The sequence below is a fragment of the Equus quagga genome, chromosome 17 (assembly GCF_021613505.1).
Source record: "Equus quagga isolate Etosha38 chromosome 17, UCLA_HA_Equagga_1.0, whole genome shotgun sequence".
NCBI classification, from domain to species: domain Eukaryota; kingdom Metazoa; phylum Chordata; class Mammalia; order Perissodactyla; family Equidae; genus Equus; species Equus quagga.
In genome coordinates, this window is record NC_060283.1 from 58,926,392 (window position 1) to 58,943,717 (window position 17,326).

Consider the following 17,326-nt stretch of genomic DNA (forward strand, 5'->3'; position numbering starts at 1 on the left):
AAACTGAAAGCTATCCCTCTAAGAACAGGAACCAGACAAGGATGCCCACTGCCATCACTCTTATTTAACATAGTATTGGAAGTCCTAGCCAGAGCAATCAGGCAAGAAAAAGAAATAAAAGGGATCCACATTGGAAAAGAAGAAGTGAAACTACCACTCTTTGCAGACGACATTATTTTATATCTAGAAAACCCTAAAAGATCCACTAAAAAACTTTTAGAAACAATAAAAGAATACAGTCAAGTCACAGGATACAAAATCAATGTACAAAAATCGGTTGTGTTTCTATACACTAACAACAAAGTAGCAGAAAGAGAAATTAAGAATACAATCCCATTTACAACTGCAACACAAAGAATAAAATACCTAGGAATAAACTTAACCAAAGAGGTGAAAGATCTGTACACCGAAAACTATAAAACATTGCTGAAAGAAATCGAAGAAGACACAAAGAAATGGAAAGATATTCTGTGCTCTTGGATTGGAAGAATTAACAGAGTTAAAATGTCCATACTTTCTAAAGCAATCTACAGATTCAATGCAATCCCTATCAAAGTTCCAACAACATTTTTCACAGAAATAGAACAAAGATCTTAAAATTAATATGGAACAACAAAAGACCCCAAATAGCCAAAGGATTCCCGAGAAAAAAGAACAAAGCTGGAGATATCACACTCCCTGATTTCAAAATATACTAAAAAGCCATAGTAACCAAAACAGCATGGTACTGGCACAAAAAGAGACACACAGATCAATGGAACAGAATCGAGAGCCTGGAAATAAACCCACACATTTATGGACAGCTAATATTTGACAAGGGAGCCAAGAGCATACGATGGAGAAAGGAGAGTCTCTTCAATAAATGGTGTTGGGAAAACTGGACAACCACAAACAAAGGAATGAAAGTAGACCATTATCTTACACCATGCACAAAAATCAACTCAAAATGGATTAAAGGCTTGGATGTAAGACCTGAAACCATGAAACTTATAGAAGAAAACATAGGCAGTACGCTCTTTGACATTGGTCTGAGCAGCATATTTTCAACTACCATGTCTGACCGGACAATGGAAACAAAAGAAAAAATGAAGAAATGGGACTACATCAAAGTAAAAAGCTTCTGCACAGCAAAGGAAACCATCAACACAATGCACAGACAACCTAACAATTAGGAGAAGATATTTGCAAACCATGTATCAGATAAGGGGTTAATATCCAAAATATACAAAGAACTCATACAGCTCAACCACAAAAAAACCAACAACTCAAGTAAACAATGGGCAAAAGATCTGAACAGAGATTTCTCCAAAGAAGATATATGGATGGCCAACAGGCATATGAAAAGATGCTCAACATCATTAGCTATCAGGGAAATGTAAATCAAAACTACAATGAGGTATCACCTCACTCCAGTCAGAATGCCTATAATTAACAAGACAGGAAACAACAAATGTTGGAGAGAATGTGGAGAGGTGAGAAACCTTGTACACTGCTGGTGGAAGTGCAAACTGGTGCAGCCACTATGGAAAGCAGTATGGAGTATCCTCAGAAAATTAAGAATAGATCGACTGTATGATCCAGCTATCCCACTGCTGGGTATTTATCCAAAGAACTCAAATTGAAAATGCAAAGGCATAGAGATACCTGCACCCCTTTGTTCACTGCAGCATTATACACAATAGCCAAGATTTGGAAGCAACCTAGGTCCCCATCAAGGGACGAATGAATAAAGAAGATGTGGTATTTATACACAATGGAATACTACTCAGCCATAAGAAATGATGATATCCGGCCATTTGTGACAACATGGATGGACCTTGAGGGTATTATGCTGAGTGAAATAAGCCAGAGGGAGAACATCAAATACTGTATGATCTCACTCATAAGTAGAAGATAAAAACATCGACAAACAAACACATAGCAACGGAGACAGATTGGTGGTTACCATAGGGGAAGGGGGGGAGGACAAAAGGGGTGATTAGGCTCACATGTGAAGAGATGGACTATAATTAGTTTTTCAGTGGTGAACATGATGTAATCTATGCAGAATTTGGAATATATTATGTACATTCAAAAGCTATATAATGTTATAATCCAATGTTACTGCAATTAAAATTAATTAATTTTTTAAAAAAAGGTTCATTATTAGATTCCTAGGTTAAATCCAAAAGCTAAATTAACCTAAAATAGTAATTATTTAGTGAAAAGAATAGTCTAAAATAATATTCATATATTCCAGTGAGATGTGCTAATTAGCTTAACTGTAGTAATCATTTCACTATGTATATGTATACCTTAAATATATACAATTTTTATTGAAAAAACAATATAAAGGAAATACTAGTAAACAAAAAAAATACGATTGGAAATGAAATTCTTCATTTTTATTCTTAAGGGCAGGTGCTTAAGAAAAGTGACCTTTATCATACAAGAATGAAATGACAGGTAGATAAACCTGTGGAGATTAAAAAAAAACGACTTGGAGGCATTTAGAGGGACTTTTAAGATTAATGGCTTTGGTATGCCTACCTGACTTTATTTGACTCTGATACAAATATTATTCTTCTGCTATAAAGCCAATAGTTCCCAAACTCTGTGTCATGGTACCCCAAGACATGACAGTAAATTCAGAGAATGGTAAAATATTTTCAATATATGAAAACACACAGCAACAACCACCAGGCACCACACAAACTACTAGCCTGAAGAAGTTCACAGTCTCAATATTAGATTATGCTACATTCCTTTCAATGATGCCATAGTTTACAAAGTCGGGTTTTTAATGGTGTTTGTGATATAAAAGCAAATAGTGCATGAAAACCAATGTGGAATAGGAAATGAGGATGACAATGTGCAATCTGACTTCCAGGTTGGAGAGCTAGGCAGTATCCAACAGGCACACACATTCCATTAAAGTAATTATGAGTTGCTAAGTATAAATCAAAATGATTTTTTCTTTCAATTTATGTGTATTATTTCTTCAAAAGGCCACTAAGTTGTTAAGACATAAATTCTTACTGTACTAATTAAATGGAACTGTGAGGTACTTCTTTCGGCCTAGGAGTGCCATGAAAAAAATTACCAAGATACTCAGAATGCCATAAACTGAGAAAGTCTGGGACATTCTCTATTAAGCACAGTTTTTTGTTTTACTTCATTTTTTTTTTTTTTTACAGATTTTATTTTTTCCTTTTTCTCCCCAAAGCCCCCTGGTACATAGTTGTATATTCTTCGTTGTGGGTCCTTCTAGTTGTGGCATGTGGGACGCCGTCCCAGCGTGGTTTGATGAGCAGCGCCATGTCCGCGCCCAGGATTCGAACCAACAAAACACTGGGCCGCCTGCAGCGGAGCGCGCGAACTTAACCACTCGGCCACGGGGCCAGCCCCTGTTTTACTTCATTTTTGATCCACAAATTTAAAGAAAAGAGAAAGCAGAGAATTAGAAGAAAAAAAAAAAGTAAAGGAGAGAGAAAGAAAAGGAGAGGAAGAAAAATATTTTCCTAAAATAAGAGGGAAAATACTAGGAGAGTGGCAAGGACAGTGGTTCAACACACTGAGTGACTGTGTGTGAGTGACTGTGTGTGCATGTACATGTGCATGTGTGAGTGTGCTATTGTGTGTGCAAGAGGTGGCCAAAATAGCGCATGTGAACACGAGGGGATGAAAGACAAAGAACAAGCGGTGGGCACCCTGCACATCCGTCCACGGCAGCCATGCTGGTTCCCAGTCATCATCTAAGAAAAGGCGGTGCCCTGGCCGCCTGGCGCCGGGAGAGGCAACACAGAGCTGCACACTTGCTGGAAGCAGCGTGAAGCCTCACGTTACCATCTGAGCACAGCCACTTCCTGCTAGCAGCTCTTCAGCGGACTAATCAGTATCCTGATATAACATGGATTGGATTTTATCTTTTCTACATGTACTTTCAAATATATACTTTCATAGTAAAAGCAAAATACTCATGGAGTTTTTCAGAAGTCTGGCTTTCTGAACACGACCCTTGGCTGCTTGCTGTGTTCCATAATGTGACTGGGGAGACATTCCACCCTACCCCCAGCACTGTCCCCCCAAGCCAGCCCCATCTCCAAAAACCCCTAGTTTATTTTCTTTTCAACACAGCACAAGTCAAATACAAACTTTATCTATAATACGAATGCTCTTTTAGCTACGCCAACCTTGTATCTGAACCCATAGGCTGAGCAAGGTGTCCAGCACATGGAAGAACATCAATAGACGTTCGTTAAACGAATGAAGGTACTTAGTGTTGTACTTTTCCTGACACTTTGTCAAATCGAAAGGAAGAGCTGAAAATTCTCCTTTTAGCAGAAATGAGAAAAAAAATCCCATCCTTGCCCCACCTGACTTGCATAGAAAATATTTAACAGAAACAAAGTTCCCGGGGAGAAATGGTGTTCATTTTTGACCTGGCAGACTCACCGTCTCCTGGGGTTTTTGTTAGTTGGCTTTTCTTAGCTTTAAGGGGAGCACTTCCATTCAGTGCCAAGAGCAGCTGCTTTGTAAATAATTCTCTAGACCTTTTTTTTTTCTCGCACAACCCAGTTATTGAGCAAACAGGCATAGAATAGTGAAGATTTATGTTGCCCTAAGGCTCAATCCTCACTGTGAACATCTGCCATTTCAAACACACAGGTCAAGACTTTTGTGTAGAATTTTGATAAACAATGCCCTAAGCGTAACTCAAATGATATTCTTTTCAATCAGATTCAGCAGCTGCTCCCAGGCAGCTTAACTTTAAAATGCTGATATTAAAAGCACCATTTCTCCATCCTCTGAGTGTCCTTCTCCACCCCAACGTAGGGGAAATGTCAGAAAATAATTTTGAGAGTTAATTTGCTAAAGCTTTTTTTTTCTCTGTTGCCAGCGAGAAATGATCTCACGCCTTCATATTACAAATCTTATTGTGATGGTCAGATCAAATGTCAAACCCTATATTAACAAGTATGCCTGTTTACAGCCCATGAGGAATAAAAATTAAAAATAGCACACATATTTTAGCTATTAGATTATCAAAGCCAATTGTCAATTGAAAAGCCACCTTTCACGCTTCGGGCTTCAACCTTGTTAAAGTTACATATTTGGGTCTCAATTTCCAGAAACTGTTCCTGCTTGAGTAACGGCTAAGTTACTGCTGGAGTCTCACTTTACAGAGACAAATGTAGCAAATATTGCAGTTGCAAGACACATTAAAAATCAATTCTACTTTTTAAAATAAATTTAAGAGCTTTTTATTTGTTTATGATTCTATTTTTAAAATACAGCGCAAGTTTTTATTAATATATATACAGAATTGTTTAGTATTTCAGAGATCAGAAGGTCTTTGCCATCAAAGAGCTTACTTAGAATCTAGTGGGATAGGGGCGGTTATAAAAAGCCAAAGACAAAAGGCCATGATACAAAGAAATGCCAGCAAAGAGCCAGGGAAAACAAAGAAGGAGAATTCTTCTGTTACATAGATAAGGCTCCACAGAGGAGGGGCATTTGAGTTGGGCTTGAGGGAGGTGAAGGATTTTGAGAGGCAGCGATGGAATGGGAAGGAGACCAGCTCAGACAATGGACTCAGCAGAAACAAAGTAATGAAGGAAGCAAACCCAGGGATGTTTGGAAAAACACCCGCCATCCTCCCTGGCTGGGGTCTAATGCGCAAGAAGAGCAAGAATTGGTTGAAAGGCTAGGTTGGGTGTGTATAGGGAGTAATGACCTTGAACAACAATCTAAGGAGGCTTTATAACTAAATCTATTTAATTTTGTATGCTAAAGTGAACCACTAAACATTTTAAATTCAAGAACAGCACAATTAGGAAATCTAATCTGGCAACACTATGTAGATTGGATCAAAGAAGAGGAGAGAGTAAAGAAAACTAGACCATTAGGTGGCTCCTTCAGAAGTCCAAGTGAAAGTTAATGAAAAGTCGAATCAGGTAGAGCCAGTGTCAAAGCGAAGGAGCAAGAGGCTCTGCGGGCAGAAGGAGCGTCTCGGTCCACGAGGCCTGCCTAACAAAACCCTAGAGCTAGGGGGACTGAAACGATTGAAATGTACTTTTGCACAGTTCTGGAGGCCGGAAGTCTGTGATCAGGGTGACAGCCTGGTCGGGTTCTGGCAAGAGCCTTCTTCCTGGCTTGTCGACAGCTGCCTTCTCGTGGCCTCACATGGCCACTGTGGAACGAGATGCCCACCTCTGTGACCTTATTTGACGTCGACTCCGTCCTCCAAGCCCTATCTCCAAGTACAGCCCCCTCAGGGCTCAGCGCTTCAAGAGATGGGCGTCGAGGGGACACAGTTCAGTCTGCAGCAGCGTGTCTAACCCGTGGGACTGGAGGATTGGTTGGATATGAAAGAGGGGACAGAAAAAAGGAGTCAAGGGAATTCTGAGAGTTTGAGACACATAGACCCCGGAAAGATGGTGTCATTCTTAGAAATGGAAAACTAAAGGAAGATCAGGTTGCTGAGCAAGATTGGAGAGTGACAGCCTTTTTTAGATACATTAAGTTTGAGTTTCTGGCAGGATAATCAAGGGAAGACAATCATCAGAGAACTAACCTATTCATAGAGGCTATGATTTTATGTGACATGCAAAAATCTCACTTAAAAGAAAAATGAATGAACATTGTGGTGATATAATTAGGTTAAAATATATCAATACAGAATCAGAAGTGTACATCTGTGTTCCAAGTCATGAATTAGGTTGTCCAGCCAGCCCACACTGTTGTATATTTAATCACACTCTGCCTTCATAGGCAGGTATTACACTAACAGCGCACGAGCCACGTGCAAGCCTATGTTGTTCTAGTGCAGTCACATCCTGCCTGCCCAGACCGTGGGCTGCTCTGGGTCAGTAAGCCAGCAAATCGGTGTTTGTATCTCAAGCACTTAATGTGGTACATGGCACAGAGTCAGGGATCTATAAATGTGGAATGAATCACTCACCGGAAAAAGAGGCTGAGTCACCGGCACGCCAACTAATTTCACCTCTAGACTTTGTGTTATTCATATAAAACAACATCGTAGGAAGCCAGGCACTGGGTATTGCTCTGAATGGAATGTTCTGTACAGTGACATGTTTGCTGTAGCTGCTGTAATAATGGTTGGAAATAGAAGTTAAGGCTAAAGAGGACCAGTTCCATGCTGAGAAATTGCATCTAATTCCCCCGTCTACCATCACAACACAGGGACAAAATGACCAGGTGATTGCAGCAACTAGAAACAGTAATAAGCACCCATTTAAAGTGAGGAACTTTCAAATGCCTCAATCATGGAATTTGTTTATGAAATCTACAGTATCGTATAGTTTAGTCTAATATAAAAACTGTATAGCAAGTGATCATTAGGTGTTTAATATAACCCAGACATTGTACAAAGGATGTCACATGCATTACTGATTTAATGCTCACAGGACCAATAAAGCAGATGCCATTATTATTCCCAGGAGGAAACTAAGCTTATAACGATTAAGTATCCAATGCCTACGGATAAAGATTCCTAATCATTTGCTATCACACAAATGTCACTAATTAAGGCAAAGAAATGATAAGAGAAGTCAGAGATAAGATAAAATAAATACATATAGTTGATATATGGCCTGTGTATAGTTATATATTTTTTTCATCTTTTGTTTTTAAGTTAGGACACTGATAGTTTTTCCCAACTGTGTGATTCCTTAAGGAATTCTGGCATATTCAAATTCAGGTAGGAACAATAAGGATAAGTATGCTTTGGAAACACTATAAGAAAACAAATAACAAATTTTTGAAATGGAAAGAGCCAGTCTCCTATAGTTCTTTCTCTAAGTATTTTCAGTGGGACAAACTTTTTGGAAGATGGCGGTATTTATTTTTTAGGAAACCTTTTGCTGACACTACCTTAAAGGTCTAAGGCAAAAAGACCTTACCTGTTCTCGTCCAAGGTTCTTTTGTGTTTTCTTCTTTGCAATTTTTATTTTACCTATGGTGGGCATATAAAGAGTTTAAGTAGTTGACCTATTCAAGGCCTATGATGAAAAACAGCAGTACGTATGAATTATCTGAGAGCTAAAATGTATCTGAATAATGCCGTACTTATTCTGATAATGAGATAGTATGGTTGAGTGATGATGGAATCAGCAGAAGCCAATAAGCTTATTTTTAGCAGTAGGAAAACTTATCTGCTCACTCAAATCATTAGTCTTTAAAATCCAAGGTTTCCTTTGAAAAGGTTTTATAGTAAAGTGAATGCGTTATTAATTATTTGTTCACAATCTTTAACGGAGCATCTTCTCATTAATACTTGGATTTAAAACTGAGATTTGAAAAGATGTGGGATACAGAGGAGGCGCTCACGGAGCAGACAGTATGTTTCTCAGGTCTAATACCAGGATGTTTTTTAAGATTAATGTCACAACCTAGATTTTCCCCAAGTCGGAAAGCACGAGTTCTCCTAGGCCTACCAAAAGGTCATTTTCTCCTCCTACTGAAACCTGAATTTCTAAAGAATGTACAGCTATGGGCAATCCTTAAACAATACAGTAAATCTGTTTCCTAAAGCTCTAATTTCCTGAAAACTCTCATAAGTCACCAACAAGCCAAATGGGAGCATTCTACACATTTCTGGACCCACTTCTCTGAGTCAGAGGCTTTCTCCTGAGTGAATGTAGGTGTATTTAACTCCTACATATGTTATAACTCATTTCCAGCATAATTTAATTAATTTAATAAAAAATTGCAAATCCCCAACAAATCCCCAAATTGACTTCAGAACTACTTATCACAAAGAATATTTTCATCCATTTTAATATTCTTGTTGCATTTCATGTTATACAAGGGACCAAATAAGAGGTTAGAATTTATACATAACAATAGGAAATCCTATGTCTGGAACAAATGTAGCTGCAGCAAAAGTGAGGGTTTCCTTTAAGCCTAAAAGCATTAATGTAGGAAACAGATCTGCTCTTACCACACGTTAAATATTAAGGACTTCCTCAGACTCCACCATCCCTCAATTATACTAACCCAGGATTAAACATTTAATTTTCCCCAAAGTAGCACTGGACCAAAAAGCATTATAGCGGAATTAAAATAGCTTAAATTAACTGTATCTCTCCCTATAATTCACAGCTACGCAGTCCTATACCTATACATTTTTTTCAATCATTTATTTAAAATTATACGGAAAATGTTACAAATGGTGGTTAAATTCCTAATCCTGTCTGTTTCGTCCTTAAGTGAACTTAAGTATTGCTGAAGCTAGAGAGAATGTTGACGGCCTATGATCCAAGACACAGCTCTGCCACTGCTTGACTGCAAGAACGTTTCCCCGAGCAAACAGCGTACACTTGGGAGTTAGTTGTTCTTTCTTTTAACTAATGGGTTTTGAATAAATGCTTCAAGGCAGCACTCTTCTAGCGAATGGGATATAATGCTGGCCAATAAGTCATCATCAAGGTTCCTGCCCTTCCGTTGCTTGCATTCCTTTGTGGGCACACAAAGTCATAAGAAGGTGCTGACTGTTAAGAGGAAAGTCAAGCAGGGTAGAAACGAGGGAATGAATGGTCGTTGGGAGCTTTCTCCATGCCCAATTTCAGCAGCAAGAAGTAGAAGCAGAAATGACATTTATCACAGCAAGAAAGCTAGACCCTCACCCACTGCCTTCTCAGAGGGGAACATTTCAACCAGCAGATCTTTGACCTACAACTGTCCTTAAGCTAGAAAGTGCAAACGTAACACATTCATGTGGATTCTGAAAGTACACAAAGAGTGCCATTTTGGAGCTAGAGTGGGGTATTAGTAGTAGTGTTGGTGTCAACACTAAAACCAACGTCTTACATCGGTAGGATTCTAAGTTCTTTCACACATATAATCTTGCTTAATCCTGTAAACTAAGATACCTCTGCTGACGTAGATTTCGTTGGCTCTAACTCATTATCAGGCATTACACCTGCTTCCCAAATGAAAATAATCTCTAGTAATGGGCTAGCCTCCACTGTCAGCTTGCCAAAGTGTTGAACGTCACGTAAGAAAGAAAATAATCAAGAGACAAAGGAAAGCGAATGACCTAACTTTTGATATCCTCATGCAACGAGATATTTCCAAATAATAACATGGGCTTCATTTCCAAGCTTTTGACAGAACAGCAACAAAAAAAGAAGTTACAAAAGGTGGGCTTTATTCTTGTTTTGGCCAGGCACAAAATTATTTACACTACACCCCTGATTTAATTCCTGTTGGTACACACATCTTCGATCAGTCAGCAGAGAGAGAAATAAGCTTTGACAGCAGTCAGGCAACACCTATATGCTGCCTCATGTGACTCACATGAAGACAGCTGACATCAGCCTGTACAGCAGGTCACCTTGTCACTTTGGGGAGCACTCAGAGCATGATGGACCCGGAGCCACAGCAGAGTAACTATGTACACTCTTCAGCAGCAGAGAAAGTCAACAGCTCTCTCCGTGTCTGTAATGAGGAACCCAATTACCAGCTTCTGTTGTGTGTGACACATTCTCAGTCATGATGCACAATTGCCATTGTGTTTCCATCTGCCACTTTCAGTGTGCTTTTGGGAACAGAGCTAGAAGATTTAAGTTCTTTCACAAGAATTTTTCTTAGCTATAGCTTATAGCTGACAAAGGACATTTAAATAATTGAGGAGGTTATTTTCTAGCCAATCCCAAATCTAGAAGGCCAAGTTGCTAAAAAGGCAGAGTGAAAACACAAAATAAGTATTTCCTGACTTGTGGTAATTCGTGCCCAAGCAAATCTATTGAGAAAGATAAGATTTAGTATAATGATGTATCAGAAACGACCCTGACTTGCTGATACTGAACCGTAAACTGTGGACCAGGCATCAGGAAACGCCCACGGCTCCAAGAAGGTGCTTCCTACCGCACAGGGGAAGCCGCCTCACTGTTTCCACAGTCAACACAAAAGGCAGCCGCAAGAGCTAACATCATTTTATCCCCAAATGCAGACAATTTTTTCTTTATATCATTCTTAGGAGGATTAGAGGGTACAAGGGCTCTTACTCTCATTTTTCAAAAAGAGAATCAAGATTCAGGAGATTAAAAGAATGTCCCAAGTTCGACTAAGTCATCAGAAATACAATGAGGTCCAGCATCACGTTTCCTATGGGGCGATAACCTGATAAAGCTAAGGGAACTGGCAGAAAATGCTGCCTAATCAATCTTCTGGAAGGGCTCTCAGGCCTCTACAAAAATCTCTCCCAGCTGTCGCCCACCTTTGCAGGCTCCACGCATTCTATCCAATCTTCCCTTGATGAAAGGATGGATGGAAGGAAGCACCATGTGCTCTAAGGCAAAACACGCTGATGTGACTTGGACATTTTTCAAAAGATTACTACAAATTCTGGCATTGCTGCAAAGCCATTGAACAGCGAATTAGGAAACTTTGGCCTCAAATTTCGAAACTCATTTTTTTCTTGTATTTAAACAGGAACCATAATAGGTAGACTATACCAACAAAACACAGTAAGTAATTTCAAGAATTAACTCTTTTTCCTCAAAGGATAAATGTGCCATTGAATCTTGGTACCAGACAGAGCTTGGTACAAAGAATCTTAGTAATAAAATCAACATTAAAACAAGGTACACTTTTGGGGCTGGCTCCATGGCTGAGTGGTTAAGTTTTCGCACTCCGCTTTGGTGGCCCAGGGTTTCACTGGTTCGGATCCTGGGCGTGGACATGGCACCGCTCATCAGGCCATGCTGAGGCAGTGTCCCACATTGCACAACCAGAGGCGCTCACAACTAGAATCTACAACTATGTACTGGGGCGGGGCTTTAGGGAGGAGAAGAAGAAGAAAAAGAAAAGGAAGATTGGCAATAGATGTTAGCTCAGGTGCCAATATTAAAAAAAAAACAAGGTAAACTTGTAATGCTGGAATTTTTCTCTTCTTTTAGATTTATCCCACTTTTCTGTATTTTTAAGATTTTTCTTTTAGATTTATGCCACTTTTCTGTATTTTTAAGTTTTCTTTAAAGAATATGCATTATATCCAGCAATAAAAAATATAAGCAAAAATAATTTTTATAAAATATTTTTCTCTGAGGTTACAGTACAAAATTCATGCATTAAGAAAAATATTCTGAAAACAGAATTTCAGATTGTGTTTATAATCATTAGTGTGGTATCAATAATTCAGATTTAACAAAGCTATAAGGACACTTTTATGACTTGATTCCTAAATACAGTGCTTTGTTAACAGGCAACTTTGTGCTTCTGCTTCTAAGCTCTAAAATAAGGATCCTAAACCCACTCCTACTTAATTGATAGGGCAATTATAGCAATAACAAGATCACAATCATAGGAATAACTAGATAATTACCACCTGCTTAAGGTGGTACTATTTCCGTAAAACCAGGTGATGATTCTGAAAAGGTAGATAGTTCATTTTAATAACCATCATGTGGTATTAGTATCCAAATTTTATTACTATGAATTTTTTTAATCTTATAGAAACAAACAAATTCAAGTTGGCTGGTATGATAGAAACAGGCTGTGTGTTTGAATCCTACAATTTTCTTATCGGTTATTGTTTAAATACATCTGAGGAGCCTCAGTATTCTCATCTTTAGAATGGGGATAATAATACCTATTTCTCAGAGTCTTTTAAGGATTAAATGAGCTAATGTATGTTCAGAGCATCTCAGAAAGTCTGGCATATACTAGGGGCTCCATCAATGAATTTTCTTCATTCCATAACATGCCTGTGCAAATCTGCTTACATCTTGTGACCGATGCTTATCTTTACTAATAATATATTCAAATACTGCCACATGCGTCAAATGAGAAATGGCTGACCTAGGTTTTGTTAAGCTGACTTTGATAAACTAACGTACAAACGCTGAAGTCAATGAAGCTGACATTGGCTTTCTGATGGTGACATTAATTATTTTACTTAACATAAGCCTTCAATACCCATGACTATTGTTTTTTTAATCAGTACAATTAACTTACTGACACATTCACTTACGCAAATACTTCTGTGCGTCTGCACTGTGCGAGGTTGGAGCTACGTGATCTACGAGACACGAGGCAGGCAGAGCACTCGCCTTCAAGGAGTTACAATTTAGTACGAGAGCTGAGACACCCGATCAATCTTTACAACGGAACTGCAAATACTAGTTTTCAGTTATGAATAGACGTGGCGTCAGCGCTGATTCCACTGCTGTCCTTGAGATTTTGGTCAAATTACTTAACCCCAGCTTTTCGTGTGTGTGTTCCCTTGTAAGGTGCTCTATTTTTTAAAAGAAGTTCCATGGGTCAAATAAGTTTATTCATATATATAAGAATACATTATTTTTGAAAAAATGAACAGGATTCTTATATAGTTTAACTCAGGAAAAATTGTAACATTGTAACTCTATATGAACAAGAAGTTCATGCAAACTAGCTGCCTTTTTATTTATATTCTATTGTGAGCTAGTAAATGCTTAATATCAAAACAGAGGATAGGTTTAGAACTAAAACATATCCAAATTCTATGTTCTGAATAAAAATTGACTATCGTATTTCCCTTTATTTTAGAAATTAAAGGCAATCTGGCTTCATACTTAAGGGACCTAAGTCAGAGATTTTCATGTATATGTTGGTACAACACCTCCTCTTCCTTATTCTGGAGCTGAATTCATCTTGTTTTGTGGGAAATCAATTTTATATTGTTTAGATAAGGTTGACTACCCACAATCCTATCCTACCATGGCTTCAGCCACAGGACAGCACAGGTCAATTCACGGATTCCATTCTCTGGATACACTGGTTGCTTGAGAGATGGGAATTCAGGAAAAGTTAGAATGGCGTGGACACCGTGATGCAACGTCAAGACTTATGCCCCAGGTGTGGGAAGTGCTGTCAGTAGGGGATCCTCAGTGGCTGGGCCCCTTCATAGACTGCCTTCCCTTCCCTGGGTGGCCCACATCCAATAATGGATCCACACAGGGGTGTCAAGACCAGCCATCTTTGCCCAGTGGGAGGCAACCCTGAAAAGCTTCCTCTCATTGGAGGATGCTGTCATTGGGCCGGCATGGCAGCTCAATTTCTCCCTCTGCCCACTCCAGTTTCCTTCTCTTTTCCACAGGCATTGATCCCAACAGACATACTGTAAGGTAAATTCTGTCTCAGACTCAGCCTCACAGAAACCCTATTTGTGACACAGGCCAAAGGGAGTCTTCTCCAATACATGAATGATGCGTGAGCAAGGTCTGTTTTCTTCTAGCTTAACTCTGTTACAATCATGTAAGCCTGAAGCTACCCTTATCCATATTTTCACCATGGAGAGAAAGCCTCAAGACAAACACAATACTTCAAGATGAAGCAGAACAGAGGGGAATGGAGAGATAATGAGAGAGTGAGGCAGGGAGGGAGGGAAGGAGAGAGTGAGAGAGAGAACAAGTGAGAGAGTAAGAACAAGACTGATGTGACAATTACACTGCAAAACCTGGATCCTGCCATCCCTGTACCAGTAGAACTCCTGGATATCTTTATTTTAAACCCCTTTGAGTTGAGGTGTTTATTTTCTATTTACAGGTGAAAGACCATGATTATTACAGATACATACTGATATCAAATCTTACCAACTTCAAGTAACATGTGTTGACTAAGACACAGAGCAGGGCTATGCTTGGCCAATGCCTGCTCATGGACTATAATGGAAAGTATGTAATAAAGAAAAAAAAGCTTTAGATCTTCTTAATTGCAAGTTATTTCTTTACACAAAAAAATGTGATTCCAACAATAAATAAAACAATGCTAGCTTGCAATCACATTTGAATATTTTGCCAGATATCCACAGATTCAGCCTGCAACTCAACACTCTTCAAAATCAAATGCGTAAGAACAGAAAGTATACAATAGTCTTATTGTTCTTGTGTAAACTAGAATCTAGTGGTTTTCCTTAAACGGAATAAAAGGTTCCAGTTAATAAAGCCAACTGGTGATAGTACGAAGTGGAGTCTATGGATCTGGAAGTCCACATTATCACATTCCGAAGTTCCATTCTGACCTTCTCCTAAGACTCTCGTCTTCAACAGAATATTATCGGGCTCTCCGTTTGACATAGTGATTGCCTACTGATTTTAAGTTTCCTCAACTGCTCTTTGTCACTGTGAGCCCTTCACTAAAGTCCATCAGCTATTTCAGTATGTTCATTATTAGGTAAGGAATGGGGAGGAAAATTATGAAAAAGGTCAAATGCACCTTTAACCGTCACACTTTAATTAAATTTATATGACTTATTCAGGCGAAACCCAGGAAAAAGTAGCTGGAGTAAAACATGTTCATGAGTTCCACTTGTACAAAACTCATTTGGGCTTCCTACTGGCAACTCAATTTTATTTTGATGTATAATGTGAAAAAGGTTGGAATGTTCGATGATTACACCTGCTGAGGCTGGGAGAAGTTATAATTTACCAACTCTTTCGTAAAGATTTAATTAACAAACAGTAAAAATTTATTTGGCTGCTATTTTTTTTTTTGGTGATGGAACATTGAGAACTAAAATATTCTTTTATATAATGCGAAGTTATGTTATTTTCTATCTCAAGCTAGAAATCAGATACACTGTTTAATTACCAGAATCTCTGAATTTTTCTATAATTTGTTGGCTCCGAACTCTTATTACTCATTCATGTATCATGCCCTTGGCTCGGAGAACTCTCTGAAATCAGTATTATTACTTTAAGAGACAGGAACTAAGAAAGCAAATCTAACTACCATATTTTGAGCTTCATATTTTAAGCTCTTTTTACTGAGTCCTGGACAATAGATCAAAAAATTATCTTTATTGACATAGTTCATATCCATTTAAGCAAATAGTAACATGACTTAACGATATAATTACATTAACAAATAGTGTAAATGTCAACGTAGTTGCTGTAATGAAGTTTTACATACATTATCTATAGTATTAGTAACATTACTTCAGCAGATTCCTATGCCAATTTCAATGACAACCCATAGAATTCCTGCTTTTGTTAACTCAAATTAAATATAGAGCCTAATAAAAGTGAGAGATGTGTGTTTTTCGCAAAACTACTTCAAGAAAAAAATCACTTGCTTTCGTAACCTGAAAATGAATCAGCATAGGCTAGGACATCAGAAACTGATATTCATTTTCTTCATTATTCAGAACACTTTATTAATTGCTTCTCAATAAATAAAACTGCTTAAGTGAAGACAAGTCAATAAAACTGTGTGACTTGCTTCTCGGACAAGGGAAACAAAAGAAAGAATAATCAAGTGGGACTTCATAAGACTAAAGAGCTCTACAAGGCAAAGGAAAACAGGATTGAAACGAAAAGATAACCCACCAACTGGGAAAAAATATTTGCAAATCATATATCTGACAAAGGGTTAATCTCCATAACATATAAAGAACTCACACAACTCAACAACCAAAAATCAGAATAACCTGATCAAAAAATGGGCAGGGGATATGAACAGACATTTCTCCAAAGAAGATATACAGATGGCCACCATGCACATGAAAAGATGCTCAACATGACTGATCATCAGGTCAATGCAAATCAAAACTACACCTGTTAGAATGGCTATAATAACCAAGACAAAAAAAATAATAAATTTTGGAGAGGTTGTGGAGAAAAAGGAATCCTCATACACTGCTGGTGGGAATGCAAACTGGTGCAGCCACTATGGAAAACAGCATGGAGATTTCTAAAAAAACTAAAAATAGAAATACCATATGACCCAGCCATCCCACTACTGAGAATCTATCCAAAGAACTTGAAATCAGCAATTCAAAGAGACTTATGCATCCCTATGTTCATTGCAGCACTATTCACAATAGGCAACAAGTGGAAGCAACCAAAGTGCCTATGAAGGGATGAATGCATAAAGAAGATGTAGTATATATATATATATGATGGAACACTACTCAGCCATAAAAAAGACAAATCGTTCCATTCACAAAGAACATGGACGGACCTTAAGAGTATTATGTTAAGTGAAATAAGCCAGATAGAGAAAGACAAACAGTGTATGATTTCACTCATATGTGGAAAATAAACAAACACATGTATAAAGAGAACTATTTAGTGGTTGTCAGAGTGAATGGGAGTGGGGGGTGGGCACAAAGGGCGAAGAAGTGTACCTATAAGATGACTGACTAACAATGTACAACTGAAACTCCACAATGTTGTAAACTATCGTAACCTCAATAAAAAAAACAAAACTGTGTGACTTGGTAAATGCTGGATACTTTTTTTTTTTAACAATTTCTGGGTTTTTTTTTTTAACGCTTTTTGGTGAGGAGGATTGGCCCTGAGCTAACATCTGTTGCCAATCTTCCTCTTTTATTTTTCTC

The 17,326-nt window shown here is 38.2% G+C and overlaps 1 protein-coding gene across 30 annotated transcripts in view; it reads right to left on the reverse strand.

Annotated features, from left to right (window-relative positions):
- The window catches only part of MAP2 (microtubule associated protein 2), a 300,372-nt gene that overhangs the window by 229,435 nt on the left and 53,611 nt on the right, over positions 1-17,326 (reverse strand). Inside the window, exons 2-3 of one of the 30 annotated variants that reach the window (XM_046643340.1) lie at positions 7,905-7,957; positions 6,944-7,089 (exon numbers count right to left, since the gene is read on the reverse strand). The exons of the other annotated variants lie outside the window; for them this stretch is intronic. The gene's annotated coding sequence lies outside the window, so the exon portion shown is untranslated. The remainder of the gene's footprint in view (positions 1-6,943; positions 7,090-7,904; positions 7,958-17,326) is intronic. 30 annotated transcript variants of the gene reach the window in all.